Source organism: Equus caballus, chromosome 9 (assembly GCF_041296265.1).
Source record: "Equus caballus isolate H_3958 breed thoroughbred chromosome 9, TB-T2T, whole genome shotgun sequence".
In the NCBI taxonomy this organism is placed as follows: domain Eukaryota; kingdom Metazoa; phylum Chordata; class Mammalia; order Perissodactyla; family Equidae; genus Equus; species Equus caballus.
In genome coordinates, this window is record NC_091692.1 from 44,833,462 (window position 1) to 44,860,750 (window position 27,289).

Genomic DNA, 27,289 nt, shown 5'->3' on the forward strand with positions numbered 1-27,289 from the left:
GGCTTCTTTCCAAAGGGCGAGTTGGGCCCCACAGAATCTTGCTTCCTTCTCTTTGGGAAGCTAAGAAACAACTCTCTCTGCACAGTGCTCTTACAGCCTAGTGGGAACATCTCTTCCAAAGGCCTGTGAAACGCAGTTTCTTTGCAGGCCTGATCTGGCTGAAGTAGGACTTCTGCTCTGGGTGTGCTACTTTGCCCTAGAGCTGAAAGGCACAACGTGCAGGCTTCTTTCCAAAGAACGAGTTGGGCCCCACAGCATCTTGCTTCCATCTCTTTGGGAAGCTAAGAAACAACTCGCTCTGCTCAGTGCTCTTACCGCCTACCGGGAACGTCTCTTCCAAAGGCCTGTGAAACGCAGTTTCTTTGCAGGCCTGATCTGGCTGAAGTAGGACTTGTGCTCTGGGTGTGCTACTTTGCCCTAGAGCTGAAAGGCACAACGTGCAGGCTTCTTTCCCAAGGGCGAGTTGGGCCCCACAGCATCTTGCTTCCATCTCTTTGGGAAGCTAAGAAACAACTCGCTCTGCACAGTGCTCTTACAGCCTAGTGGGAACATCTCTTCCAAAGGCCTGTGAAACGCAGTTTCTTTGCAGGCCTGATCTGGCTGAAGTAGGACTTCTGCTCTGGGTGTGCTACTTTGCCCTAGAGCTGAAAGGCACAACGTGCAGGCTTCTTTCCAAAGGGCGAGTTGGGCCCCACAGCATCTTGCTTCCAGCTCTTTGGGAAGCTAAGAAACAACTCGCTCTGCACAGTGCTCTTACAGCCTAGCGGGAACATCTCTTCCAAAGGCCTGTGAAACGCAGTTTCTTTGCAGGCCTGATCTGGCTGAAGTAGGACTTCTGCTCTGGGTGTGCTACTTTGCCCTAGAGCTGAAAGGCACAACGTGCAGGCTTCTTTCCAAAGGGCGAGTTGGGCCCCACAGCATCTTGCTTCCAGCTCTTTGGGAAGCTAAGAAACAACTCGCTCTGCACAGTGCTCTTACAGCCTTTCGGGAACATGTCTTCCAAAGGCCTGTGAAACGCAGTTTCTTTGCAGGCCTGATCTGGCTGAAGTAGGACTTCTGCTCTGGGTGTGCTACTTTGCCCTAGAGCTGAAAGGCACAACGTGCAGGCTTCTTTCCAAAGGGCGAGTTGGGCCCCACAGCATCTTGCTTCCAGCTCTTTGGGAAGCTAAGAAACAACTCGCTCTGCACAGTGCTCTTACAGCCTACCGGGAACATCTCTTCCAAAGGCCTGTGAAACGCAGTTTCTTTGCAGGCCTGATGTAGCTGAAGTAGGACTTCTGCTCTAGGTGTGCTACTTTGCCCTAGAGCTGAAAGGCACAACGTGCAGGCTTCTTTCCAAAGGGCGAGTTGGTCCCCACAGCGTCTTGCTTCCTTCTCTTTCGGAAGCTAAGAAACAACTCTCTCTGCACAGTGCTCTTACAGCCTAGTGGGAACATCTCTTCCAAAGGCCTGTGAAACGCAGTTTCTTTGCAGGCCTGATCTGGCTGAAGTAGGACTTCTGCTCTGGGTGTGCTACTTTGCCCTAGAGCTGAAAGGCACAACGTGCAGGCTTCTTTCCAAAGGGCGAGTTGGGCCGCACAGCATCTTGCTTCCAGCTCTTTGGGAAGCTAAGAAACAACTCGCTCTGCACAGTGCTCTTACAGCCTACCGGGAACATGTCTTCCAAAGGCCTGTGAAACGCTGTTTCTTTGCAGGCCTGATCTGGCTGAAGTAGGACTTCTGCTCTGGGTGTGCTACTTTGCCCTAGAGCTGAAAGGCACAACGTGCAGGCTTCTTTCCAAAGGGCGAGTTGGGCCCCACAGCATCTTGCTTCCATCTCTTTGGGAAGCTAAGAAACAACTCGCTCTGCACAGTGCTCTTACAGCCTAGAGGGAACATGTCTTCCAAAGGCCTGTGAAACGCAGTTTCTTTGCAGGCCTGATCTGGCTGAAGTAGGACTTCTGCTCTGGGTGTGCTACTTTGCCCTAGAGCTGAAAGGCACAACGTGCAGGCTTCTTTCCAAAGGGCGAGTTGGGCCCCACAGCATCTTGCTTCCAGCTCTTTGGGAAGCTAAGAAACAACTCGCTCTGCACAGTGCTCTTACAGCCTAGTGGGAACATCTCTTCCATAGGCCTGCGAAACGCAGTTTCTTTGCAGGCCTGATCTGGCTGAAGTAGGACTTCTGCTCTGGGTGTGCTACTTTGCCCTAGAGCTGAAAGGCACAACGTGCAGGCTTCTTTCCAAAGGGCGAGTTGGGCCCCACAGCATCTTGCTTCCAGCTCTTTGGGAAGCTAAGAAACAACTCGCTCTGCACAGTGCTCTTACAGCCTTTCGGGAACATGTCTTCCAAAGGCCTGTGAAACGCAGTTTCTTTGCAGGCCTTATCTGGCTGAAGTAGGACTTCTGCTCTGGGTGTGCTACTTTGCCCTAGAGCTGAAAGGCACAACGTGCAGGCTTCTTTCCAAAGGGCGAGTTGGGCCCCACAGCATCTTGCTTCCAGCTCTTTGGGAAGCTAAGAAACAACTCGCTCTGCACAGTGCTCTTACAGCCTACCGGGAACATCTCTTCCAAAGGCCTGTGAAACGCAGTTTCTTTGCAGGCCTGATGTAGCTGAAGTAGGACTTCTGCTCTAGGTGTGCTACTTTGCCCTAGAGCTGAAAGGCACAACGTGCAGGCTTCTTTCCAAAGGGCGAGTTGGGCCCCACAGCATCTTGCTTCCTTCTCTTTCGGAAGCTAAGAAACAACTCTCTCTGCACAGTGCTCTTACAGCCTAGTGGGAACATCTCTTCCAAAGGCCTGTGAAACGCAGTTTCTTTGCAGGCCTGATCTGGCTGAAGTAGGACTTCTGCTCTGGGTGTGCTACTTTGCCCTAGAGCTGAAAGGCACAACGTGCAGGCTTCTTTCCAAAGGGCGAGTTGGGCCGCACAGCATCTTGCTTCCAGCTCTTTGGGAAGCTAAGAAACAACTCGCTCTGCACAGTGCTCTTACAGCCTACCGGGAACATGTCTTCCAAAGGCCTGTGAAACGCTGTTTCTTTGCAGGCCTGATCTGGCTGAAGTAGGACTTCTGCTCTGGGTGTGCTACTTTGCCCTAGAGCTGAAAGGCACAACGTGCAGGCTTCTTTCCAAAGGGCGAGTTGGGCCCCACAGCATCTTGCTTCCATCTCTTTGGGAAGCTAAGAAACAACTCGCTCTGCACAGTGCTCTTACAGCCTAGAGGGAACATCTCTTCCAAAGGCCTGTGAAACGCAGTTTCTTTGCAGGCCTGATCTGGCTGAAGTAGGACTTCTGCTCTGGGTGTGCTACTTTGCCCTAGAGCTGAAAGGCACAACGTGCAGGCTTCTTTCCAAAGGGCGAGTTGGGCCCCACAGCATCTTGCTTCCAGCTCTTTGGGAAGCTAAGAAACAACTCGCTCTGCACAGTGCTCTTACAGCCTAGTGGGAACATCTCTTCCATAGGCCTGCGAAACGCAGTTTCTTTGCAGGCCTGATCTGGCTGAAGTAGGACTTCTGCTCTGGGTGTGCTACTTTGCCCTAGAGCTGAAAGGCACAACGTGCAGGCTTCTTTCCAAAGGGCGAGTTGGGCCCCACAGCATCTTGCTTCCAGCTCTTTGGGAAGCTAAGAAACAACTCGCTCTGCACAGTGCTCTTACAGCCTAGTGGGAACATGTCTTCCAAAGGCCTGTGAAACGCAGTTTCTTTGCAGGCCTGATCTGGCTGAAGTAGGACTTCTGCTCTGGGTGTGCTACTTTGCCCTAGAGCTGAAAGGCACAACGTGCAGGCTTCTTTCCAAAGGGCGAGTTGGGCCCCACAGCATCTTGCTTCCAGCTCTTTGGGAAGCTAAGAAACAACTCGCTCTGCACAGTGCTCTTACAGCCTACCGGGAACATCTCTTCCAAAGGCCTGTGAAACGCAGTTTCTTTGCAGGCCTGATCTGGCTGAAGTAGGACTTCTGCTCTGGGTGTGCTACTTTGCCCTAGAGCTGAAAGGCACAACGTGCAGGCTTCTTTCCAAAGGGCGAGTTGGGCCCCACAGCATCTTGCTTCCTTCTCTTTGGGAAGCTAAGAAACAACTCTCTCTGCACAGTGCTCTTACAGCCTAGTGGGAACATCTCTTCCAAAGGCCTGTGAAACGCAGTTTCTTTGCAGGCCTGATCTGGCTGAAGTAGGACTTCTGCTCTGGGTGTGCTACTTTGCCCTAGAGCTGAAAGGCACAACGTGCAGGCTTCTTTCCAAAGGACGAGTTGGGCCCCACAGCATCTTGCTTCCATCTCTTTGGGAAGCTAAGAAACAACTTGCTCTGCACAGTGCTCTTACAGCCTAGAGGGAACATCTCTTCCATAGGCCTGCGAAACGCAGTTTCTTTGCAGGCCTGATCTGGCTGAAGTAGGACTTCTGCTCTGGGTGTGCTACTTTGCCCTAGAGCTGAAAGGCACAACGTGCAGGCTTCTTTCCAAAGGGCGAGTTGGGCCCCACAGCATCTTGCTTCCAGCTCTTTGGGAAGCTAAGAAACAACTCGCTCTGCACAGTGCTCTTACAGCCTACCGGGAACATCTCTTCCAAAGGCCTGTGAAACGCAGTTTCTTTGCAGGCCTGATCTGGCTGAAGTAGGACTTCTGCTCTGGGTGTGCTACTTTGCCCTAGAGCTGAAAGGCACAACGTGCAGGCTTCTTTCCAAAGGGCGAGTTGGGCCCCACAGCATCTTGCTTCCAGCTCTTTGGGAAGCTAAGAAACAACTCGCTCTGCACAGTGCTCTTACAGCCTAGTGGGAACATGTCTTCCAAAGGCCTGTGAAACGCAGTTTCTTTGCAGGCCTGATCTGGCTGAAGTAGGACTTCTGCTCTGGGTGTGCTACTTTGCCCTAGAGCTGAAAGGCACAACGTGCAGGCTTCTTTCCAAAGGGCGAGTTGGGCCCCACAGCATCTTGCTTCCAGCTCTTTGGGAAGCTAAGAAACAACTCGCTCTGCACAGTGCTCTTACAGCCTACCGGGAACATCTCTTCCAAAGGCCTGTGAAACGCAGTTTCTTTGCAGGCCTGATCTGGCTGAAGTAGGACTTCTGCTCTGGGTGTGCTACTTTGCCCTAGAGCTGAAAGGCACAACGTGCAGGCTTCTTTCCAAAGGGCGAGTTGGGCCCCACAGCATCTTGCTTCCTTCTCTTTGGGAAGCTAAGAAACAACTCTCTCTGCACAGTGCTCTTACAGCCTAGTGGGAACATCTCTTCCAAAGGCCTGTGAAACGCAGTTTCTTTGCAGGCCTGATCTGGCTGAAGTAGGACTTCTGCTCTGGGTGTGCTACTTTGCCCTAGAGCTGAAAGGCACAACGTCCAGGCTTCTTTCCAAAGGACGAGTTGGGCCCCACAGCATCTTGCTTCCATCTCTTTGGGAAGCTAAGAAACAACTCGCTCTGCACAGTGCTCTTACAGCCTAGAGGGAACATCTCTTCCAAAGGCCTGTGAAACGCAGTTTCTTTGCAGGCCTGATCTGGCTGAAGTAGGACTTCTGCTCTGGGTGTGCTACTTTGCCCTAGAGCTGAAAGGCACAACGTGCAGGCTTCTTTCCAAAGGGCGAGTTGGGCCCCACAGCATCTAGCTTCCAGCTCTTTGGGAAGCTAAGAAACAACTCGCTCTGCACAGTGCTCTTACAGCCTAGTGGGAACATCTCTTCCATAGGCCTGCGAAACGCAGTTTCTTTGCAGGCCTGATCTGGCTGAAGTAGGACTTCTGCTCTGGGTGTGCTACTTTGCCCTAGAGCTGAAAGGCACAACGTGCAGGCTTCTTTCCAAAGGGCGAGTTGGGCCGCACAGCATCTTGCTTCCAGCTCTTTGGGAAGCTAAGAAACAACTCGCTCTGCACAGTGCTCTTACAGCCTACCGGGAACATGTCTTCCAAAGGCCTGTGAAACGCTGTTTCTTTGCAGGCCTGATCTGGCTGAAGTAGGACTTCTGCTCTGGGTGTGCTACTTTGCCCTAGAGCTGAAAGGCACAACGTGCAGGCTTCTTTCCAAAGGGCGAGTTGGGCCCCACAGCATCTTGCTTCCAGCTCTTTGGGAAGCTAAGAAACAACTCGCTCTGCACAGTGCTCTTACAGCCTACCGGGAACATGTCTTCCAAAGGCCTGTGAAACGCAGTTTCTTTGCAGGCCTGATCTGGCTGAAGTAGGACTTCTGCTCTGGGTGTGCTACTTTGCCCTAGAGCTGAAAGGCACAACGTGCAGGCTTCTTTCCAAAGGGCGAGTTGGGCCCCACAGCATCTTGCTTCCAGCTCTTTGGGAAGCTAAGAAACAACTCGCTCTGCACAGTGCTCTTACAGCCTAGTGGGAACATGTCTTCCAAAGGCCTGTGAAACGCAGTTTCTTTGCAGGCCTGATCTGGCTGAAGTAGGACTTCTGCTCTGGGTGTGCTACTTTGCCCTAGAGCTGAAAGGCACAACGTGCAGGCTTCTTTCCAAAGGGCGAGTTGGGCCCCACAGCATCTTGCTTCCAGCTCTTTGGGAAGCTAAGAAACAACTCGCTCTGCACAGTGCTCTTACAGCCTACCGGGAACATCTCTTCCAAAGGCCTGTGAAACGCAGTTTCTTTGCAGGCCTGATCTGGCTGAAGTAGGACTTCTGCTCTGGGTGTGCTACTTTGCCCTAGAGCTGAAAGGCACAACGTGCAGGCTTCTTTCCAAAGGGCGAGTTGGGCCCCACAGCATCTTGCTTCCAGCTCTTTGGGAAGCTAAGAAACAACTCGCTCTGCACAGTGCTCTTACAGCCTAGTGGGAACATGTCTTCCAAAGGCCTGTGAAACGCAGTTTCTTTGCAGGCCTGATCTGGCTGAAGTAGGACTTCTGCTCTGGGTGTGCTACTTTGCCCTAGAGCTGAAAGGCACAACGTGCAGGCTTCTTTCCAAAGGGCGAGTTGGGCCCCACAGCATCTTGCTTCCAGCTCTTTGGGAAGCTAAGAAACAACTCGCTCTGCACAGTGCTCTTACAGCCTACCGGGAACATCTCTTCCAAAGGCCTGTGAAACGCAGTTTCTTTGCAGGCCTGATCTGGCTGAAGTAGGACTTCTGCTCTGGGTGTGCTACTTTGCCCTAGAGCTGAAAGGCACAACGTGCAGGCTTCTTTCCAAAGGGCGAGTTGGGCCCCACAGCATCTTGCTTCCTTCTCTTTGGGAAGCTAAGAAACAACTCTCTCTGCACAGTGCTCTTACAGCCTAGTGGGAACATCTCTTCCAAAGGCCTGTGAAACGCAGTTTCTTTGCAGGCCTGATCTGGCTGAAGTAGGACTTCTGCTCTGGGTGTGCTACTTTGCCCTAGAGCTGAAAGGCACAACGTCCAGGCTTCTTTCCAAAGGACGAGTTGGGCCCCACAGCATCTTGCTTCCATCTCTTTGGGAAGCTAAGAAACAACTCGCTCTGCACAGTGCTCTTACAGCCTAGAGGGAACATCTCTTCCAAAGGCCTGTGAAACGCAGTTTCTTTGCAGGCCTGATCTGGCTGAAGTAGGACTTCTGCTCTGGGTGTGCTACTTTGCCCTAGAGCTGAAAGGCACAACGTGCAGGCTTCTTTCCAAAGGGCGAGTTGGGCCCCACAGCATCTTGCTTCCAGCTCTTTGGGAAGCTAAGAAACAACTCGCTCTGCACAGTGCTCTTACAGCCTAGTGGGAACATCTCTTCCATAGGCCTGCGAAACGCAGTTTCTTTGCAGGCCTGATCTGGCTGAAGTAGGACTTCTGCTCTGGGTGTGCTACTTTGCCCTAGAGCTGAAAGGCACAACGTGCAGGCTTCTTTCCAAAGGGCGAGTTGGGCCGCACAGCATCTTGCTTCCAGCTCTTTGGGAAGCTAAGAAACAACTCGCTCTGCACAGTGCTCTTACAGCCTACCGGGAACATGTCTTCCAAAGGCCTGTGAAACGCTGTTTCTTTGCAGGCCTGATCTGGCTGAAGTAGGACTTCTGCTCTGGGTGTGCTACTTTGCCCTAGAGCTGAAAGGCACAACGTGCAGGCTTCTTTCCAAAGGGCGAGTTGGGCCCCACAGCATCTTGCTTCCAGCTCTTTGGGAAGCTAAGAAACAACTCGCTCTGCACAGTGCTCTTACAGCCTACCGGGAACATGTCTTCCAAAGGCCTGTGAAACGCAGTTTCTTTGCAGGCCTGATCTGGCTGAAGTAGGACTTCTGCTCTGGGTGTGCTACTTTGCCCTAGAGCTGAAAGGCACAACGTGCAGGCTTCTTTCCAAAGGGCGAGTTGGGCCCCACAGCATCTTGCTTCCAGCTCTTTGGGAAGCTAAGAAACAACTCGCTCTGCACAGTGCTCTTACAGCCTAGTGGGAACATGTCTTCCAAAGGCCTGTGAAACGCAGTTTCTTTGCAGGCCTGATCTGGCTGAAGTAGGACTTCTGCTCTGGGTGTGCTACTTTGCCCTAGAGCTGAAAGGCACAACGTGCAGGCTTCTTTCCAAAGGGCGAGTTGGGCCCCACAGCATCTTGCTTCCAGCTCTTTGGGAAGCTAAGAAACAACTCGCTCTGCACAGTGCTCTTACAGCCTACCGGGAACATCTCTTCCAAAGGCCTGTGAAACGCAGTTTCTTTGCAGGCCTGATCTGGCTGAAGTAGGACTTCTGCTCTGGGTGTGCTACTTTGCCCTAGAGCTGAAAGGCACAACGTGCAGGCTTCTTTCCAAAGGGCGAGTTGGGCCCCACAGCATCTTGCTTCCTTCTCTTTGGGAAGCTAAGAAACAACTCTCTCTGCACAGTGCTCTTACAGCCTAGTGGGAACATCTCTTCCAAAGGCCTGTGAAACGCAGTTTCTTTGCAGGCCTGATCTGGCTGAAGTAGGACTTCTGCTGTGGGTGTGCTACTTTGCCCTAGAGCTGAAAGGCACAACGTGCAGGCTTCTTTCCAAAGGACGAGTTGGGCCCCACAGCATCTTGCTTCCATCTCTTTGGGAAGCTAAGAAACAACTCGCTCTGCACAGTGCTCTTACAGCCTAGAGGGAACATCTCTTCCATAGGCCTGCGAAACGCAGTTTCTTTGCAGGCCTGATCTGGCTGAAGTAGGACTTCTGCTCTGGGTGTGCTACTTTGCCCTAGAGCTGAAAGGCACAACGTGCAGGCTTCTTTCCAAAGGGCGAGTTGGGCCCCACAGCATCTTGCTTCCAGCTCTTTGGGAAGCTAAGAAACAACTCGCTCTGCACAGTGCTCTTACAGCCTACCGGGAACATCTCTTCCAAAGGCCTGTGAAACGCAGTTTCTTTGCAGGCCTGATCTGGCTGAAGTAGGACTTCTGCTCTGGGTGTGCTACTTTGCCCTAGAGCTGAAAGGCACAACGTGCAGGCTTCTTTCCAAAGGGCGAGTTGGGCCCCACAGCATCTTGCTTCCAGCTCTTTGGGAAGCTAAGAAACAACTCGCTCTGCACAGTGCTCTTACAGCCTAGTGGGAACATGTCTTCCAAAGGCCTGTGAAACGCAGTTTCTTTGCAGGCCTGATCTGGCTGAAGTAGGACTTCTGCTCTGGGTGTGCTACTTTGCCCTAGAGCTGAAAGGCACAACGTGCAGGCTTCTTTCCAAAGGGCGAGTTGGGCCCCACAGCATCTTGCTTCCAGCTCTTTGGGAAGCTAAGAAACAACTCGCTCTGCACAGTGCTCTTACAGCCTAGTGGGAACATGTCTTCCAAAGGCCTGCGAAACGCAGTTTCTTTGCAGGCCTGATCTGGCTGAAGTAGGACTTCTGCTCTGGGTGTGCTACTTTGCCCTAGAGCTGAAAGGCACAACGTGCAGGCTTCTTTCCAAAGGGCGAGTTGGGCCGCACAGCATCTTGCTTCCAGCTCTTTGGGAAGCTAAGAAACAACTCGCTCTGCACAGTGCTCTTACAGCCTACCGGGAACATGTCTTCCAAAGGCCTGTGAAACGCTGTTTCTTTGCAGGCCTGATCTGGCTGAAGTAGGACTTCTGCTCTGGGTGTGCTACTTTGCCCTAGAGCTGAAAGGCACAACGTGCAGGCTTCTTTCCAAAGGGCGAGTTGGGCCCCACAGCATCTTGCTTCCATCTCTTTGGGAAGCTAAGAAACAACTCGCTCTGCACAGTGCTCTTACAGCCTAGAGGGAACATGTCTTCCAAAGGCCTGTGAAACGCAGTTTCTTTGCAGGCCTGATCTGGCTGAAGTAGGACTTCTGCTCTGGGTGTGCTACTTTGCCCTAGAGCTGAAAGGCACAACGTGCAGGCTTCTTTCCAAAGGGCGAGTTGGGCCCCACAGCATCTTGCTTCCAGCTCTTTGGGAAGCTAAGAAACAACTCGCTCTGCACAGTGCTCTTACAGCCTAGTGGGAACATCTCTTCCATAGGCCTGCGAAACGCAGTTTCTTTGCAGGCCTGATCTGGCTGAAGTAGGACTTCTGCTCTGGGTGTGCTACTTTGCCCTAGAGCTGAAAGGCACAACGTGCAGGCTTCTTTCCAAAGGGCGAGTTGGGCCCCACAGCATCTTGCTTCCAGCTCTTTGGGAAGCTAAGAAACAACTCGCTCTGCACAGTGCTCTTACAGCCTTTCGGGAACATGTCTTCCAAAGGCCTGTGAAACGCAGTTTCTTTGCAGGCCTTATCTGGCTGAAGTAGGACTTCTGCTCTGGGTGTGCTACTTTGCCCTAGAGCTGAAAGGCACAACGTGCAGGCTTCTTTCCAAAGGGCGAGTTGGGCCCCACAGCATCTTGCTTCCAGCTCTTTGGGAAGCTAAGAAACAACTCGCTCTGCACAGTGCTCTTACAGCCTACCGGGAACATCTCTTCCAAAGGCCTGTGAAACGCAGTTTCTTTGCAGGCCTGATGTAGCTGAAGTAGGACTTCTGCTCTAGGTGTGCTACTTTGCCCTAGAGCTGAAAGGCACAACGTGCAGGCTTCTTTCCAAAGGGCGAGTTGGGCCCCACAGCATCTTGCTTCCTTCTCTTTCGGAAGCTAAGAAACAACTCTCTCTGCACAGTGCTCTTACAGCCTAGTGGGAACATCTCTTCCAAAGGCCTGTGAAACGCAGTTTCTTTGCAGGCCTGATCTGGCTGAAGTAGGACTTCTGCTCTGGGTGTGCTACTTTGCCCTAGAGCTGAAAGGCACAACGTGCAGGCTTCTTTCCAAAGGGCGAGTTGGGCCGCACAGCATCTTGCTTCCAGCTCTTTGGGAAGCTAAGAAACAACTCGCTCTGCACAGTGCTCTTACAGCCTACCGGGAACATGTCTTCCAAAGGCCTGTGAAACGCTGTTTCTTTGCAGGCCTGATCTGGCTGAAGTAGGACTTCTGCTCTGGGTGTGCTACTTTGCCCTAGAGCTGAAAGGCACAACGTGCAGGCTTCTTTCCAAAGGGCGAGTTGGGCCCCACAGCATCTTGCTTCCATCTCTTTGGGAAGCTAAGAAACAACTCGCTCTGCACAGTGCTCTTACAGCCTAGAGGGAACATCTCTTCCAAAGGCCTGTGAAACGCAGTTTCTTTGCAGGCATGATCTGGCTGAAGTAGGACTTCTGCTCTGGGTGTGCTACTTTGCCCTAGAGCTGAAAGGCACAACGTGCAGGCTTCTTTCCAAAGGGCGAGTTGGGCCCCACAGCATCTTGCTTCCAGCTCTTTGGGAAGCTAAGAAACAACTCGCTCTGCACAGTGCTCTTACAGCCTAGTGGGAACATCTCTTCCATAGGCCTGCGAAACGCAGTTTCTTTGCAGGCCTGATCTGGCTGAAGTAGGACTTCTGCTCTGGGTGTGCTACTTTGCCCTAGAGCTGAAAGGCACAACGTGCAGGCTTCTTTCCAAAGGGCGAGTTGGGCCCCACAGCATCTTGCTTCCAGCTCTTTGGGAAGCTAAGAAACAACTCGCTCTGCACAGTGCTCTTACAGCCTACCGGGAACATCTCTTCCAAAGGCCTGTGAAACGCAGTTTCTTTGCAGGCCTGATCTGGCTGAAGTAGGACTTCTGCTCTGGGTGTGCTACTTTGCCCTAGAGCTGAAAGGCACAACGTGCAGGCTTCTTTCCAAAGGGCGAGTTGGGCCCCACAGCATCTTGCTTCCAGCTCTTTGGGAAGCTAAGAAACAACTCGCTCTGCACAGTGCTCTTACAGCCTAGTGGGAACATGTCTTCCAAAGGCCTGTGAAACGCAGTTTCTTTGCAGGCCTGATCTGGCTGAAGTAGGACTTCTGCTCTGGGTGTGCTACTTTGCCCTAGAGCTGAAAGGCACAACGTGCAGGCTTCTTTCCAAAGGGCGAGTTGGGCCCCACAGCATCTTGCTTCCAGCTCTTTGGGAAGCTAAGAAACAACTCGCTCTGCACAGTGCTCTTACAGCCTACCGGGAACATCTCTTCCAAAGGCCTGTGAAACGCAGTTTCTTTGCAGGCCTGATCTGGCTGAAGTAGGACTTCTGCTCTGGGTGTGCTACTTTGCCCTAGAGCTGAAAGGCACAACGTGCAGGCTTCTTTCCAAAGGGCGAGTTGGGCCCCACAGCATCTTGCTTCCTTCTCTTTGGGAAGCTAAGAAACAACTCTCTCTGCACAGTGCTCTTACAGCCTAGTGGGAACATCTCTTCCAAAGGCCTGTGAAACGCAGTTTCTTTGCAGGCCTGATCTGGCTGAAGTAGGACTTCTGCTCTGGGTGTGCTACTTTGCCCTAGAGCTGAAAGGCACAACGTGCAGGCTTCTTTCCAAAGGACGAGTTGGGCCCCACAGCATCTTGCTTCCATCTCTTTGGGAAGCTAAGAAACAACTCGCTCTGCACAGTGCTCTTACAGCCTAGAGGGAACATCTCTTCCATAGGCCTGCGAAACGCAGTTTCTTTGCAGGCCTGATCTGGCTGAAGTAGGACTTCTGCTCTGGGTGTGCTACTTTGCCCTAGAGCTGAAAGGCACAACGTGCAGGCTTCTTTCCAAAGGGCGAGTTGGGCCCCACAGCATCTTGCTTCCAGCTCTTTGGGAAGCTAAGAAACAACTCGCTCTGCACAGTGCTCTTACAGCCTACCGGGAACATCTCTTCCAAAGGCCTGTGAAACGCAGTTTCTTTGCAGGCCTGATCTGGCTGAAGTAGGACTTCTGCTCTGGGTGTGCTACTTTGCCCTAGAGCTGAAAGGCACAACGTGCAGGCTTCTTTCCAAAGGGCGAGTTGGGCCCCACAGCATCTTGCTTCCAGCTCTTTGGGAAGCTAAGAAACAACTCGCTCTGCACAGTGCTCTTACAGCCTAGTGGGAACATGTCTTCCAAAGGCCTGTGAAACGCAGTTTCTTTGCAGGCCTGATCTGGCTGAAGTAGGACTTCTGCTCTGGGTGTGCTACTTTGCCCTAGAGCTGAAAGGCACAACGTGCAGGCTTCTTTCCAAAGGGCGAGTTGGGCCCCACAGCATCTTGCTTCCAGCTCTTTGGGAAGCTAAGAAACAACTCGCTCTGCACAGTGCTCTTACAGCCTAGTGGGAACATCTCTTACAAAGGCCTGTGAAACGCAGTTTCTTTGCAGGCCTGATGTAGCTGAAGTAGGACTTCTGCTTTGGTGTGCTACTTTGCCCTAGAGCTGAAAGGCACAACGTGCAGGCTTCTTTCCAAAGGGCGAGTTGGGCCCCAGAGCATCTTGCTTCCTTCTCTTTGGGAAGCTAAGAAACAAGTCTCTCTGCACAGTGCTCTTACAGCCTAGTGGGAACATCTCTTCCAAAGGCCTGTGAAACGCAGTTTCTTTGCAGGCCTGATCTGGCTGAAGTAGGACTTCTGCTCTGGGTGTGCTACTTTGCCCTAGAGCTGAAAGGCACAACGTGCAGGCTTCTTTCCCAAGGGCGAGTTGGGCCCCACAGCATCTTGCTTCCAGCTCTTTGGAAAGCTAAGATACAACTCGCTCTGGACAGTGCTCTTACAGACTACCGGGAACATGTCTTCCAAAGGCCTGTGAAACGCAGTTTCTTTGCAGGCCTGATCTGGCTGAAGTAGGACTTCTGCTCTGGGTGTGCTACTTTGCCCTAGAGCTGAAAGGCACAACGTGCAGGCTTCTTTCCAAAGGGCGAGTTGGGACCCACAGCATCTTGCTTCCAGCTCTTTGGGAAGCTAAGAAACAACTCGCTCTGCTCAGTGCTCTTACAGCCTACCGGGAACGTCTCTTCCAAAGGCCTGTGAAACGCAGTTTCTTTGCAGGCCTGATCTGGCTGAAGTAGGACTTGTGCTCTGGGTGTGCTAATTTGCCCTAGAGCTGAAAGGCACAACGTGCAGGCTTCTTTCCAAAGAGCGAGTTGGGCCCCACAGCATCTTGCTTCCAGCTCTTTGGGAAGCTAAGAAACAACTCGCTCTGCACAGTGCTCTTAGAGCCTACGGGGAACATCTCTTCCATAGACCTGTGAAACGCAGTTTCTTTGCAGGCCTGATCTGGCTGAAGTAGGACTTCTGCTCTGGGTGTGCTACTTTGCCCTAGAGCTGAAAGGCACAACGTGCAGGCTTCTTTCCAAAGGGCGAGTTGGGCCCCACAGCATCTTGCTTCCAGCTCTTTGGGAAGCTAAGAAACAACTCGCTCTGCACAGTGCTCTTACAGCCTACCGGGAACATCTCTTCCAAAGGCCTGTGAAACGCAGTTTCTTTGCAGGCCTGATCTGGCTGAAGTAGGACTTCTGCTCTGGGTGTGCTACTTTGCCCTAGAGCTGAAAGGCACAACGTGCAGGCTTCTTTCCAAAGGGCGAGTTGGGCCCCACAGCATCTTGCTTCCAGCTCTTTGGGAAGCTAAGAAACAACTCGCTCTGCACAGTGCTCTTACAGCCTAGTGGGAACATGTCTTCCAAAGGCCTGTGAAACGCAGTTTCTTTGCAGGCCTGATCTGGCTGAAGTAGGACTTCTGCTCTGGGTGTGCTACTTTGCCCTAGAGCTGAAAGGCACAACGTGCAGGCTTCTTTCCAAAGGGCGAGTTGGGCCCCACAGCATCTTGCTTCCAGCTCTTTGGGAAGCTAAGAAACAACTCGCTCTGCACAGTGCTCTTACAGCCTACCGGGAACATCTCTTCCAAAGGCCTGTGAAACGCAGTTTCTTTGCAGGCCTGATCTGGCTGAAGTAGGACTTCTGCTGTGGGTGTGCTACTTTGCCCTAGAGCTGAAAGGCACAACGTGCAGGCTTCTTTCCAAAGGGCGAGTTGGGCCCCACAGCATCTTGCTTCCTTCTCTTTGGGAAGCTAAGAAACAACTCTCTCTGCACAGTGCTCTTACAGCCTAGTGGGAACATCTCTTCCAAAGGCCTGTGAAACGCAGTTTCTTTGCAGGCCTGATCTGGCTGAAGTAGGACTTCTGCTCTGGGTGTGCTACTTTGCCCTAGAGCTGAAAGGCACAACGTGCAGGCTTCTTTCCAAAGGGCGAGTTGGGCCCCACAGCATCTTGCTTCCATCTCTTTGGGAAGCTAAGAAACAACTCGCTCTGCTCAGTGCTCTTACCGCCTACCGGGAACGTCTCTTCCAAAGGCCTGTGAAACGCAGTTTCTTTGCAGGCCTGATCTGGCTGAAGTAGGACTTCTGCTCTGGGTGTGCTACTTTGCCCTAGAGCTGAAAGGCACAACGTGCAGGCTTCTTTCCAAAGGGCGAGTTGGGCCCCACAGCATCTTGCTTCCATCTCTTTGGGAAGCTAAGAAACAACTCGCTCTGCACAGTGCTCTTACAGCCTAGTGGGAACATCTCTTCCAAAGGCCTGTGAAACGCAGTTTCTTTGCAGGCCTGATCTGGCTGAAGTAGGACTTCTGCTCTGGGTGTGCTACTTTGCCCTAGAGCTGAAAGGCACAACGTGCAGGCTTCTTTCGAAAGGGCGAGTTGGGCCCCACAGCATCTTGCTTCCAGCTCTTTGGGAAGCTAAGAAACAACTCGCTCTGCACAGTGCTCTTACAGCCTAGTGGGAACATCTCTTCCATAGGCCTGTGAAACGCAGTTTCTTTGCAGGCCTGATCTGGCTGAAGTAGGACTTCTGCTCTGGGTGTGCTACTTTGCCCTAGAGCTGAAAGGCACAACGTGCAGGCTTCTTTCCAAAGGGCGAGTTGGGCCCCTCAGCATCTTGCTTCCAGCTCTTTGGGAAGCTAAGAAACAACTCGCTCTGCACAGTGCTCTTACAGCCTAGTGGGAAGATCTCTTCCAAAGGCCTGTGAAACGCAGTTTCTTTGCAGGCCTGATCTGGCTGAAGTAGGACTTCTGCTCTGGGTGTGCTACTTTGCCCTAGAGCTGAAAGGCACAACGTGCAGGCTTCTTTCCAAAGGGCGAGTTGGGCCCCACAGCATCTTGCTTCCAGCTCTTTGGGAAGCTAAGAAACAACTCGCTCTGCACAGTGCTCTTACAGCCTAGTGGGAACATGTCTTCCAAAGGCCTGTGAAACGCAGTTTCTTTGCAGGCCTGATCTGGCTGAAGTAGGACTTCTGCTCTGGGTGTGCTACTTTGCCCTAGAGCTGAAAGGCACAACGTGCAGGCTTCTTTCCAAAGGGCGAGTTGGGCCCCACAGCATCTTGCTTCCAGCTCTTTGGGAAGCTAAGAAACAACTCGCTCTGCACAGTGCTCTTACAGCCTACCGGGAACATCTCTTCCAAAGGCCTGTGAAACGCAGTTTCTTTGCAGGCCTGATCTGGCTGAAGTAGGACTTCTGCTCTGGGTGTGCTACTTTGCCCTAGAGCTGAAAGGCACAACGTGCAGGCTTCTTTCCAAAGGGCGAGTTGGGCCCCACAGCATCTTGCTTCCAGCTCTTTGGGAAGCTAAGAAACAACTCGCTCTGCACAGTGCTCTTACAGCCTACCGGGAACATCTCTTCCAAAGGCCTGTGAAACGCAGTTTCTTTGCAGGCCTGATGTAGCTGAAGTAGGACTTCTGCTCTAGGTGTGCTACTTTGCCCTAGAGCTGAAAGGCACAACGTGCAGGCTTCTTTCCAAAGGGCGAGTTGGGCCCCACAGCATCTTGCTTCCAGCTCTTTCGGAAGCTAAGAAACAACTCTCTCTGCACAGTGCTCTTACAGCCTAGTGGGAACATCTCTTCCAAAGGCCTGTGAAACGCAGTTTCTTTGCAGGCCTGATCTGGCTGAAGTAGGACTTCTGCTCTGGGTGTGCTACTTTGCCCTAGAGCTGAAAGGCACAACGTGCAGGCTTCTTTCCAAAGGGCGAGTTGGGCCCCACAGCATCTTGCTTCCAGCTCTTTGGGAAGCTAAGAAACAACTCGCTCTGCACAGTGCTCTTACAGCCTACCGGGAACATCTCTTCCAAAGGCCTGTGAAACGCAGTTTCTTTGCAGGCCTGATCTGGCTGAAGTAGGACTTCTGCTCTGGGTGTGCTACTTTGCCCTAGAGCTGAAAGGCACAACGTGCAGGCTTCTTTCCAAAGGGCGAGTTGGGCCCCACAGCATCTTGCTTCCAGCTCTTTGGGAAGCTAAGAAACAACTCGCTCTGCACAGTGCTCTTACAGCCTACCGGGAACATCTCTTCCAAAGGCCTGTGAAACGCAGTTTCTTTGCAGGCCTGATGTAGCTGAAGTAGGACTTCTGCTCTAGGTGTGCTACTTTGCCCTAGAGCTGAAAGGCACAACGTGCAGGCTTCTTTCCAAAGGGCGAGTTGGGCCCCACAGCATCTTGCTTCCTTCTCTTTCGGAAGCTAAGAAACAACTCTCTCTGCACAGTGCTCTTACAGCCTAGTGGGAACATCTCTTCCAAAGGCCTGTGAAACGCAGTTTCTTTGCAGGCCTGATCTGGCTGAAGTAGGACTTCTGCTCTGGGTGTGCTACTTTGCCCTAGAGCTGAAAGGCACAACGTGCAGGCTTCTTTCCAAAGGGCGAGTTGGGCCGCACAGCATCTTGCTTCCAGCTCTTTGGGAAGCTAAGAAACAACTCGCTCTGCACAGTGCTCTTACAGCCTACCGGGAACATGTCTTCCAAAGGCCTGTGAAACGCTGTTTCTTTGCAGGCCTGATCTGGCTGAAGTAGGACTTCTGCTCTGGGTGTGCTACTTTGCCCTAGAGCTGAAAGGCACAACGTGCAGGCTTCTTTCCAAAGGGCGAGTTGGGCCCCACAGCATCTTGCTTCCATCTCTTTGGGAAGCTAAGAAACAACTCGCTCTGCACAGTGCTCTTACAGCCTAGAGGGAACATGTCTTCCAAAGGCCTGTGAAACGCAGTTTCTTTGCAGGCCTGATCTGGCTGAAGTAGGACTTCTGCTCTGGGTGTGCTACTTTGCCCTAGAGCTGAAAGGCACAACGTGCAGGCTTCTTTCCAAAGGGCGAGTTGGGCCCCACAGCATCTTGCTTCCAGCTCTTTGGGAAGCTAAGAAACAACTCGCTCTGCACAGTGCTCTTACAGCCTAGTGGGAACATCTCTTCCATAGGCCTGCGAAACGCAGTTTCTTTGCAGGCCTGATCTGGCTGAAGTAGGACTTCTGCTCTGGGTGTGCTACTTTGCCCTAGAGCTGAAAGGCACAACGTGCAGGCTTCTTTCCAAAGGGCGAGTTGGGCCCCACAGCATCTTGCTTCCAGCTCTTTGGGAAGCTAAGAAACAACTCGCTCTGCACAGTGCTCTTACAGCCTTTCGGGAACATGTCTTCCAAAGGCCTGTGAAACGCAGTTTCTTTGCAGGCCTTATCTGGCTGAAGTAGGACTTCTGCTCTGGGTGTGCTACTTTGCCCTAGAGCTGAAAGGCACAACGTGCAGGCTTCTTTCCAAAGGGCGAGTTGGGCCCCACAGCATCTTGCTTCCAGCTCTTTGGGAAGCTAAGAAACAACTCGCTCTGCACAGTGCTCTTACAGCCTACCGGGAACATCTCTTCCAAAGGCCTGTGAAACGCAGTTTCTTTGCAGGCCTGATGTAGCTGAAGTAGGACTTCTGCTCTAGGTGTGCTACTTTGCCCTAGAGCTGAAAGGCACAACGTGCAGGCTTCTTTCCAAAGGGCGAGTTGGGCCCCACAGCATCTTGCTTCCTTCTCTTTCGAAAGCTAAGAAACAACTCTCTCTGCACAGTGCTCTTACAGCCTAGTGGGAACATCTCTTCCAAAGGCCTGTGAAACGCAGTTTCTTTGCAGGCCTGATCTGGCTGAAGTAGGACTTCTGCTCTGGGTGTGCTACTTTGCCCTAGAGCTGAAAGGCACAACGTGCAGGCTTCTTTCCAAAGGGCGAGTTGGGCCGCACAGCATCTTGCTTCCAGCTCTTTGGGAAGCTAAGAAACAACTCGCTCTGCACAGTGCTCTTACAGCCTACCGGGAACATGTCTTCCAAAGGCCTGTGAAACGCTGTTTCTTTGCAGGCCTGATCTGGCTGAAGTAGGACTTCTGCTCTGGGTGTGCTACTTTGCCCTAGAGCTGAAAGGCACAACGTGCAGGCTTCTTTCCAAAGGGCGAGTTGGGCCCCACAGCATCTTGCTTCCATCTCTTTGGGAAGCTAAGAAACAACTCGCTCTGCACAGTGCTCTTACAGCCTAGAGGGAACATCTCTTCCAAAGGCCTGTGAAACGCAGTTTCTTTGCAGGCCTGATCTGGCTGAAGTAGGACTTCTGCTCTGGGTGTGCTACTTTGCCCTAGAGCTGAAAGGCACAACGTGCAGGCTTCTTTCCAAAGGGCGAGTTGGGCCCCACAGCATCTTGCTTCCAGCTCTTTGGGAAGCTAAGAAACAACTCGCTCTGCACAGTGCTCTTACAGCCTAGTGGGAACATCTCTTCCATAGGCCTGCGAAACGCAGTTTCTTTGCAGGCCTGATCTGGCTGAAGTAGGACTTCTGCTCTGGGTGTGCTACTTTGCCCTAGAGCTGAAAGGCACAACGTGCAGGCTTCTTTCCAAAGGGCGAGTTGGGCCCCACAGCATCTTGCTTCCAGCTCTTTGGGAAGCTAAGAAACAACTCGCTCTGCACAGTGCTCTTACAGCCTACCGGGAACATGTCTTCCAAAGGCCTGTGAAACGCAGTTTCTTTGCAGGCCTGATCTGGCTGAAGTAGGACTTCTGCTCTGGGTGTGCTACTTTGCCCTAGAGCTGAAAGGCACAACGTGCAGGCTTCTTTCCAAAGGGCGAGTTGGGCCCCACAGCATCTTGCTTCCAGCTCTTTGGGAAGCTAAGAAACAACTCGCTCTGCACAGTGCTCTTACAGCCTAGTGGGAACATCTCTTCCAAAGGCCTGTGAAACGCAGTTTCTTTGCAGGCCTGATGTAGCTGAAGTAGGACTTCTGCTTTGGTGTGCTACTTTGCCCTAGAGCTGAAAGGCACAACGTGCAGGCTTCTTTCCAAAGGGCGAGTTGGGCCCCAGAGCATCTTGCTTCCTTCTCTTTGGGAAGCTAAGAAACAAGTCTCTCTGCACAGTGCTCTTACAGCCTAGTGGGAACATCTCTTCCAAAGGCCTGTGAAACGCAGTTTCTTTGCAGGCCTGATCTGGCTGAAGTAGGACTTCTGCTCTGGGTGTGCTACTTTGCCCTAGAGCTGAAAGGCACAACGTGCAGGCTTCTTTCCCAAGGGCGAGTTGGGCCCCACAGCATCTTGCTTCCAGCTCTTTGGAAAGCTAAGATACAACTCGCTCTGGACAGTGCTCTTACAGACTACCGGGAACATGTCTTCCAAAGGCCTGTGAAACGCAGTTTCTTTGCAGGCCTGATCTGGCTGAAGTAGGACTTCTGCTCTGGGTGTGCTACTTTGCCCTAGAGCTGAAAGGCACAACGTGCAGGCTTCTTTCCAAAGGGCGAGTTGGGACCCACAGCATCTTGCTTCCAGCTCTTTGGGAAGCTAAGAAACAACTCGCTCTGCTCAGTGCTCTTACAGCCTACCGGGAACGTCTCTTCCAAAGGCCTGTGAAACGCAGTTTCTTTGCAGGCCTGATCTGGCTGAAGTAGGACTTGTGCTCTGGGTGTGCTAATTTGCCCTAGAGCTGAAAGGCACAACGTGCAGGCTTCTTTCCAAAGAGCGAGTTGGGCCCCACAGCATCTTGCTTCCAGCTCTTTGGGAAGCTAAGAAACAACTCGCTCTGCACAGTGCTCTTAGAGCCTACGGGGAACATCTCTTCCATAGACCTGTGAAACGCAGTTTCTTTGCAGGCCTGATCTGGCTGAAGTAGGACTTCTGCTCTGGGTGTGCTACTTTGCCCTAGAGCTGAAAGGCACAACGTGCAGGCTTCTTTCCAAAGGGCGAGTTGGGCCCCACAGCATCTTGCTTCCAGCTCTTTGGGAAGCTAAGAAACAACTCGCTCTGCACAGTGCTCTTACAGCCTACCGGGAACATCTCTTCCAAAGGCCTGTGAAACGCAGTTTCTTTGCAGGCCTGATCTGGCTGAAGTAGGACTTCTGCTCTGGGTGTGCTACTTTGCCCTAGAGCTGAAAGGCACAACGTGCAGGCTTCTTTCCAAAGGGCGAGTTGGGCCCCACAGCATCTTGCTTCCAGCTCTTTGGGAAGCTAAGAAACAACTCGCTCTGCACAGTGCTCTTACAGCCTAGTGGGAACATGTCTTCCAAAGGCCTGTGAAACGCAGTTTCTTTGCAGGCCTGATCTGGCTGAAGTAGGACTTCTGCTCTGGGTGTGCTACTTTGCCCTAGAGCTGAAAGGCACAACGTGCAGGCTTCTTTCCAAAGGGCGAGTTGGGCCCCACAGCATCTTGCTTCCAGCTCTTTGGGAAGCTAAGAAACAACTCGCTCTGCACAGTGCTCTTACAGCCTACCGGGAACATCTCTTCCAAAGGCCTGTGAAACGCAGTTTCTTTGCAGGCCTGATCTGGCTGAAGTAGGACTTCTGCTCTGGGTGTGCTACTTTGCCCTAGAGCTGAAAGGCACAACGTGCAGGCTTCTTTCCAAAGGGCGAGTTGGGCCCCACAGCATCTTGCTTCCTTCTCTTTGGGAAGCTAAGAAACAACTCTCTCTGCACAGTGCTCTTACAGCCTAGTGGGAACATCTCTTCCAAAGGCCTGTGAAACGCAGTTTCTTTGCAGGCCTGATCTGGCTGAAGTAGGACTTCTGCTCTGGGTGTGCTACTTTGCCCTAGAGCTGAAAGGCACAACGTGCAGGCTTCTTTCCAAAGGGCGAGTTGGGCCCCACAGCATCTTGCTTCCATCTCTTTGGGAAGCTAAGAAACAACTCGCTCTGCTCAGTGCTCTTACCGCCTACTGGGAACGTCTCTTCCAAAGGCCTGTGAAACGCAGTTTCTTTGCAGGCCTGATCTGGCTGAAGTAGGACTTCTGCTCTGGGTGTGCTACTTTGCCCTAGAGCTGAAAGGCACAACGTGCAGGCTTCTTTCCAAAGGGCGAGTTGGGCCCCACAGCATCTTGCTTCCATCTCTTTGGGAAGCTAAGAAACAACTCGCTCTGCACAGTGCTCTTACAGCCTAGTGGGAACATCTCTTCCAAAGGCCTGTGAAACGCAGTTTCTTTGCAGGCCTGATCTGGCTGAAGTAGGACTTCTGCTCTGGGTGTGCTACTTTGCCCTAGAGCTGAAAGGCACAACGTGCAGGCTTCTTTCGAAAGGGCGAGTTGGGCCCCACAGCATCTTGCTTCCAGCTCTTTGGGAAGCTAAGAAACAACTCGCTCTGCACAGTGCTCTTACAGCCTAGTGGGAACATCTCTTCCATAGGCCTGTGAAACGCAGTTTCTTTGCAGGCCTGATCTGGCTGAAGTAGGACTTCTGCTCTGGGTGTGCTACTTTGCCCTAGAGCTGAAAGGCACAACGTGCAGGCTTCTTTCCAAAGGGCGAGTTGGGCCCCTCAGCATCTTGCTTCCAGCTCTTTGGGAAGCTAAGAAACAACTCGCTCTGCACAGTGCTCTTACAGCCTACCGGGAACATCTCTTCCAAAGGCCTGTGAAACGCAGTTTCTTTGCAGGCCTGATCTGGCTGAAGTAGGACTTCTGCTCTGGGTGTGCTACTTTGCCCTAGAGCTGAAAGGCACAACGTGCAGGCTTCTTTCCAAAGGGCGAGTTGGGCCCCACAGCATCTTGCTTCCAGCTCTTTGGGAAGCTAAGAAACAACTCGCTCTGCACAGTGCTCTTACAGCCTAGTGGGAACATGTCTTCCAAAGGCCTGTGAAACGCAGTTTCTTTGCAGGCCTGATCTGGCTGAAGTAGGACTTCTGCTCTGGGTGTGCTACTTTGCCCTAGAGCTGAAAGGCACAACGTGCAGGCTTCTTTCCAAAGGGCGAGTTGGGCCCCACAGCATCTTGCTTCCAGCTCTTTGGGAAGCTAAGAAACAACTCGCTCTGCACAGTGCTCTTACAGCCTACCGGGAACATCTCTTCCAAAGGCCTGTGAAACGCAGTTTCTTTGCAGGCCTGATCTGGCTGAAGTAGGACTTCTGCTCTGGGTGTGCTACTTTGCCCTAGAGCTGAAAGGCACAACGTGCAGGCTTCTTTCCAAAGGGCGAGTTGGGCCCCACAGAATCTTGCTTCCTTCTCTTTGGGAAGCTAAGAAACAACTCTCTCTGCACAGTGCTCTTACAGCCTAGTGGGAACATCTCTTCCAAAGGCCTGTGAAACGCAGTTTCTTTGCAGGCCTGATCTGGCTGAAGTAGGACTTCTGCTCTGGGTGTGCTACTTTGCCCTAGAGCTGAAAGGCACAACGTGCAGGCTTCTTTCCAAAGAACGAGTTGGGCCCCACAGCATCTTGCTTCCATCTCTTTGGGAAGCTAAGAAACAACTCGCTCTGCTCAGTGCTCTTACCGCCTACCGGGAACGTCTCTTCCAAAGGCCTGTGAAACGCAGTTTCTTTGCAGGCCTGATCTGGCTGAAGTAGGACTTGTGCTCTGGGTGTGCTACTTTGCCCTAGAGCTGAAAGGCACAACGTGCAGGCTTCTTTCCCAAGGGCGAGTTGGGCCCCACAGCATCTTGCTTCCATCTCTTTGGGAAGCTAAGAAACAACTCGCTCTGCACAGTGCTCTTACAGCCTAGTGGGAACATCTCTTCCAAAGGCCTGTGAAACGCAGTTTCTTTGCAGGCCTGATCTGGCTGAAGTAGGACTTCTGCTCTGGGTGTGCTACTTTGCCCTAGAGCTGAAAGGCACAACGTGCAGGCTTCTTTCCAAAGGGCGAGTTGGGCCCCACAGCATCTTGCTTCCAGCTCTTTGGGAAGCTAAGAAACAACTCGCTCTGCACAGTGCTCTTACAGCCTTTCGGGAACATGTCTTCCAAAGGCCTGTGAAACGCAGTTTCTTTGCAGGCCTGATCTGGCTGAAGTAGGACTTCTGCTCTGGGTGTGCTACTTTGCCCTAGAGCTGAAAGGCACAACGTGCAGGCTTCTTTCCAAAGGGCGAGTTGGGCCCCACAGCATCTTGCTTCCAGCTCTTTGGGAAGCTAAGAAACAACTCGCTCTGCACAGTGCTCTTACAGCCTACCGGGAACATCTCTTCCAAAGGCCTGTGAAACGCAGTTTCTTTGCAGGCCTGATGTAGCTGAAGTAGGACTTCTGCTCTAGGTGTGCTACTTTGCCCTAGAGCTGAAAGGCACAACGTGCAGGCTTCTTTCCAAAGGGCGAGTTGGGCCCCACAGCATCTTGCTTCCATCTCTTTGGGAGGCTAAGAAACAACTCTCTCTGCACAGTGCTCTTACAGCCTAGTGGGAACATCTCTTCCAAAGGCCTGTGAAACGCAGTTTCTTTGCAGGCCTGATCTGGCTGAAGTAGGACTTCTGCTCTGGGTGTGCTACTTTGCCCTAGAGCTGAAAGGCACAACGTGCAGGCTTCTTTCCAAAGGGCGAGTTGGGCCGCACAGCATCTTGCTTCCAGCTCTTTGGGAAGCTAAGAAACAACTCGCTCTGCACAGTGCTCTTACAGCCTACCGGGAACATGTCTTCCAAAGGCCTGTGAAACGCTGTTTCTTTGCAGGCCTGATCTGGCTGAAGTAGGACTTCTGCTCTGGGTGTGCTACTTTGCCCTAGAGCTGAAAGGCACAACGTGCAGGCTTCTTTCCAAAGGGCGAGTTGGGCCCCACAGCATCTTGCTTCCATCTCTTTGGGAAGCTAAGAAACAACTCGCTCTGCACAGTGCTCTTACAGCCTAGAGGGAACATGTCTTCCAAAGGCCTGTGAAACGCAGTTTCTTTGCAGGCCTGATCTGGCTGAAGTAGGACTTCTGCTCTGGGTGTGCTACTTTGCCCTAGAGCTGAAAGGCACAACGTGCAGGCTTCTTTCCAAAGGGCGAGTTGGGCCCCACAGCATCTTGCTTCCAGCTCTTTGGGAAGCTAAGAAACAACTCGCTCTGCACAGTGCTCTTACAGCCTACCGGGAACATCTCTTCCAAAGGCCTGTGAAACGCAGTTTCTTTGCAGGCCTGATGTAGCTGAAGTAGGACTTCTGCTCTAGGTGTGCTACTTTGCCCTAGAGCTGAAAGGCACAACGTGCAGGCTTCTTTCCAAAGGGCGAGTTGGGCCCCACAGCATCTTGCTTCCATCTCTTTGGGAAGCTAAGAAACAACTCTCTCTGCACAGTGCTCTTACAGCCTAGTGGGAACATCTCTTCCAAAGGCCTGTGAAACGCAGTTTCTTTGCAGGCCTGATCTGGCTGAAGTAGGACTTCTGCTCTGGGTGTGCTACTTTGCCCTAGAGCTGAAAGGCACAACGTGCAGGCTTCTTTCCAAAGGGCGAGTTGGGCCGCACAGCATCTTGCTTCCAGCTCTTTGGGAAGCTAAGAAACAACTCGCTCTGCACAGTGCTCTTACAGCCTACCGGGAACATGTCTTCCAAAGGCCTGTGAAACGCTGTTTCTTTGCAGGCCTGATCTGGCTGAAGTAGGACTTCTGCTCTGGGTGTGCTACTTTGCCCTAGAGCTGAAAGGCACAACGTGCAGGCTTCTTTCCAAAGGGCGAGTTGGGCCCCACAGCATCTTGCTTCCATCTCTTTGGGAAGCTAAGAAACAACTCGCTCTGCACAGTGCTCTTACAGCCTAGAGGGAACATGTCTTCCAAAGGCCTGTGAAACGCAGTTTCTTTGCAGGCCTGATCTGGCTGAAGTAGGACTTCTGCTCTGGGTGTGCTACTTTGCCCTAGAGCTGAAAGGCACAACGTGCAGGCTTCTTTCCAAAGGGCGAGTTGGGCCCCACAGCATCTTGCTTCCAGCTCTTTGGGAAGCTAAGAAACAACTCGCTCTGCACAGTGCTCTTACAGCCTAGTGGGAACATCTCTTCCATAGGCCTGCGAAACGCAGTTTCTTTGCAGGCCTGATCTGGCTGAAGTAGGACTTCTGCTCTGGGTGTGCTACTTTGCCCTAGAGCTGAAAGGCACAACGTGCAGGCTTCTTTCCAAAGGGCGAGTTGGGCCCCTCAGCATCTTGCTTCCAGCTCTTTGGGAAGCTAAGAAACAACTCGCTCTGCACAGTGCTCTTACAGCCTTTCGGGAACATGTCTTCCAAATGCCTGTGAAACGCAGTTTCTTTGCAGGCCTTATCTGGCTGAAGTAGGACTTCTGCTCTGGGTGTGCTACTTTGCCCTAGAGCTGAAAGGCACAACGTGCAGGCTTCTTTCGAAAGGGCGAGTTGGGCCCCACAGCATCTTGCTTCCAGCTCTTTGGGAAGCTAAGAAACAACTCGCTCTGCACAGTGCTCTTACAGCCTACCGGGAACATCTCTTCCAAAGGCCTGTGAAACGCAGTTTCTTTGCAGGCCTGATGTAGCTGAAGTAGGACTTCTGCTCTAGGTGTGCTACTTTGCCCTAGAGCTGAAAGGCACAACGTGCAGGCTTCTTTCCAAAGGGCGAGTTGGGCCCCACAGCATCTTGCTTCCTTCTCTTTCGGAACCTAAGAAACAACTCTCTCTGCACAGTGCTCTTACAGCCTAGTGGGAACATCTCTTCCAAAGGCCTGTGAAACGCAGTTTCTTTGCAGGCCTGATCTGGCTGAAGTAGGACTTCTGCTCTGGGTGTGCTACTTTGCCCTAGAGCTGAAAGGCACAACGTGCAGGCTTCTTTCCAAAGGGCGAGTTGGGCCGCACAGCATCTTGCTTCCAGCTCTTTGGGAGCTAAGAAACAACTCGCTCTGCACAGTGCTCTTACAGCCTACCGGGAACATGTCTTCCAAAGGCCTGTGAAACGCTGTTTCTTTGCAGGCCTGATCTGGCTGAAGTAGGACTTCTGCTCTGGGTGTGCTACTTTGCCCTAGAGCTGAAAGGCACAACGTGCAGGCTTCTTTCCAAAGGGCGAGTTGGGCCCCACAGCATCTTGCTTCCATCTCTTTGGGAAGCTAAGAAACAACTCGCTCTGCACAGTGCTCTTACAGCCTAGAGGGAACATCTCTTCCAAAGGCCTGTGAAACGCAGTTTCTTTGCAGGCCTGATCTGGCTGAAGTAGGACTTCTGCTCTGGGTGTGCTACTTTGCCCTAGAGCTGAAAGGCACAACGTGCAGGCTTCTTTCCAAAGGGCGAGTTGGGCCCCACAGCATCTTGCTTCCAGCTCTTTGGGAAGCTAAGAAACAACTCGCTCTGCACAGTGCTCTTACAGCCTAGTGGGAACA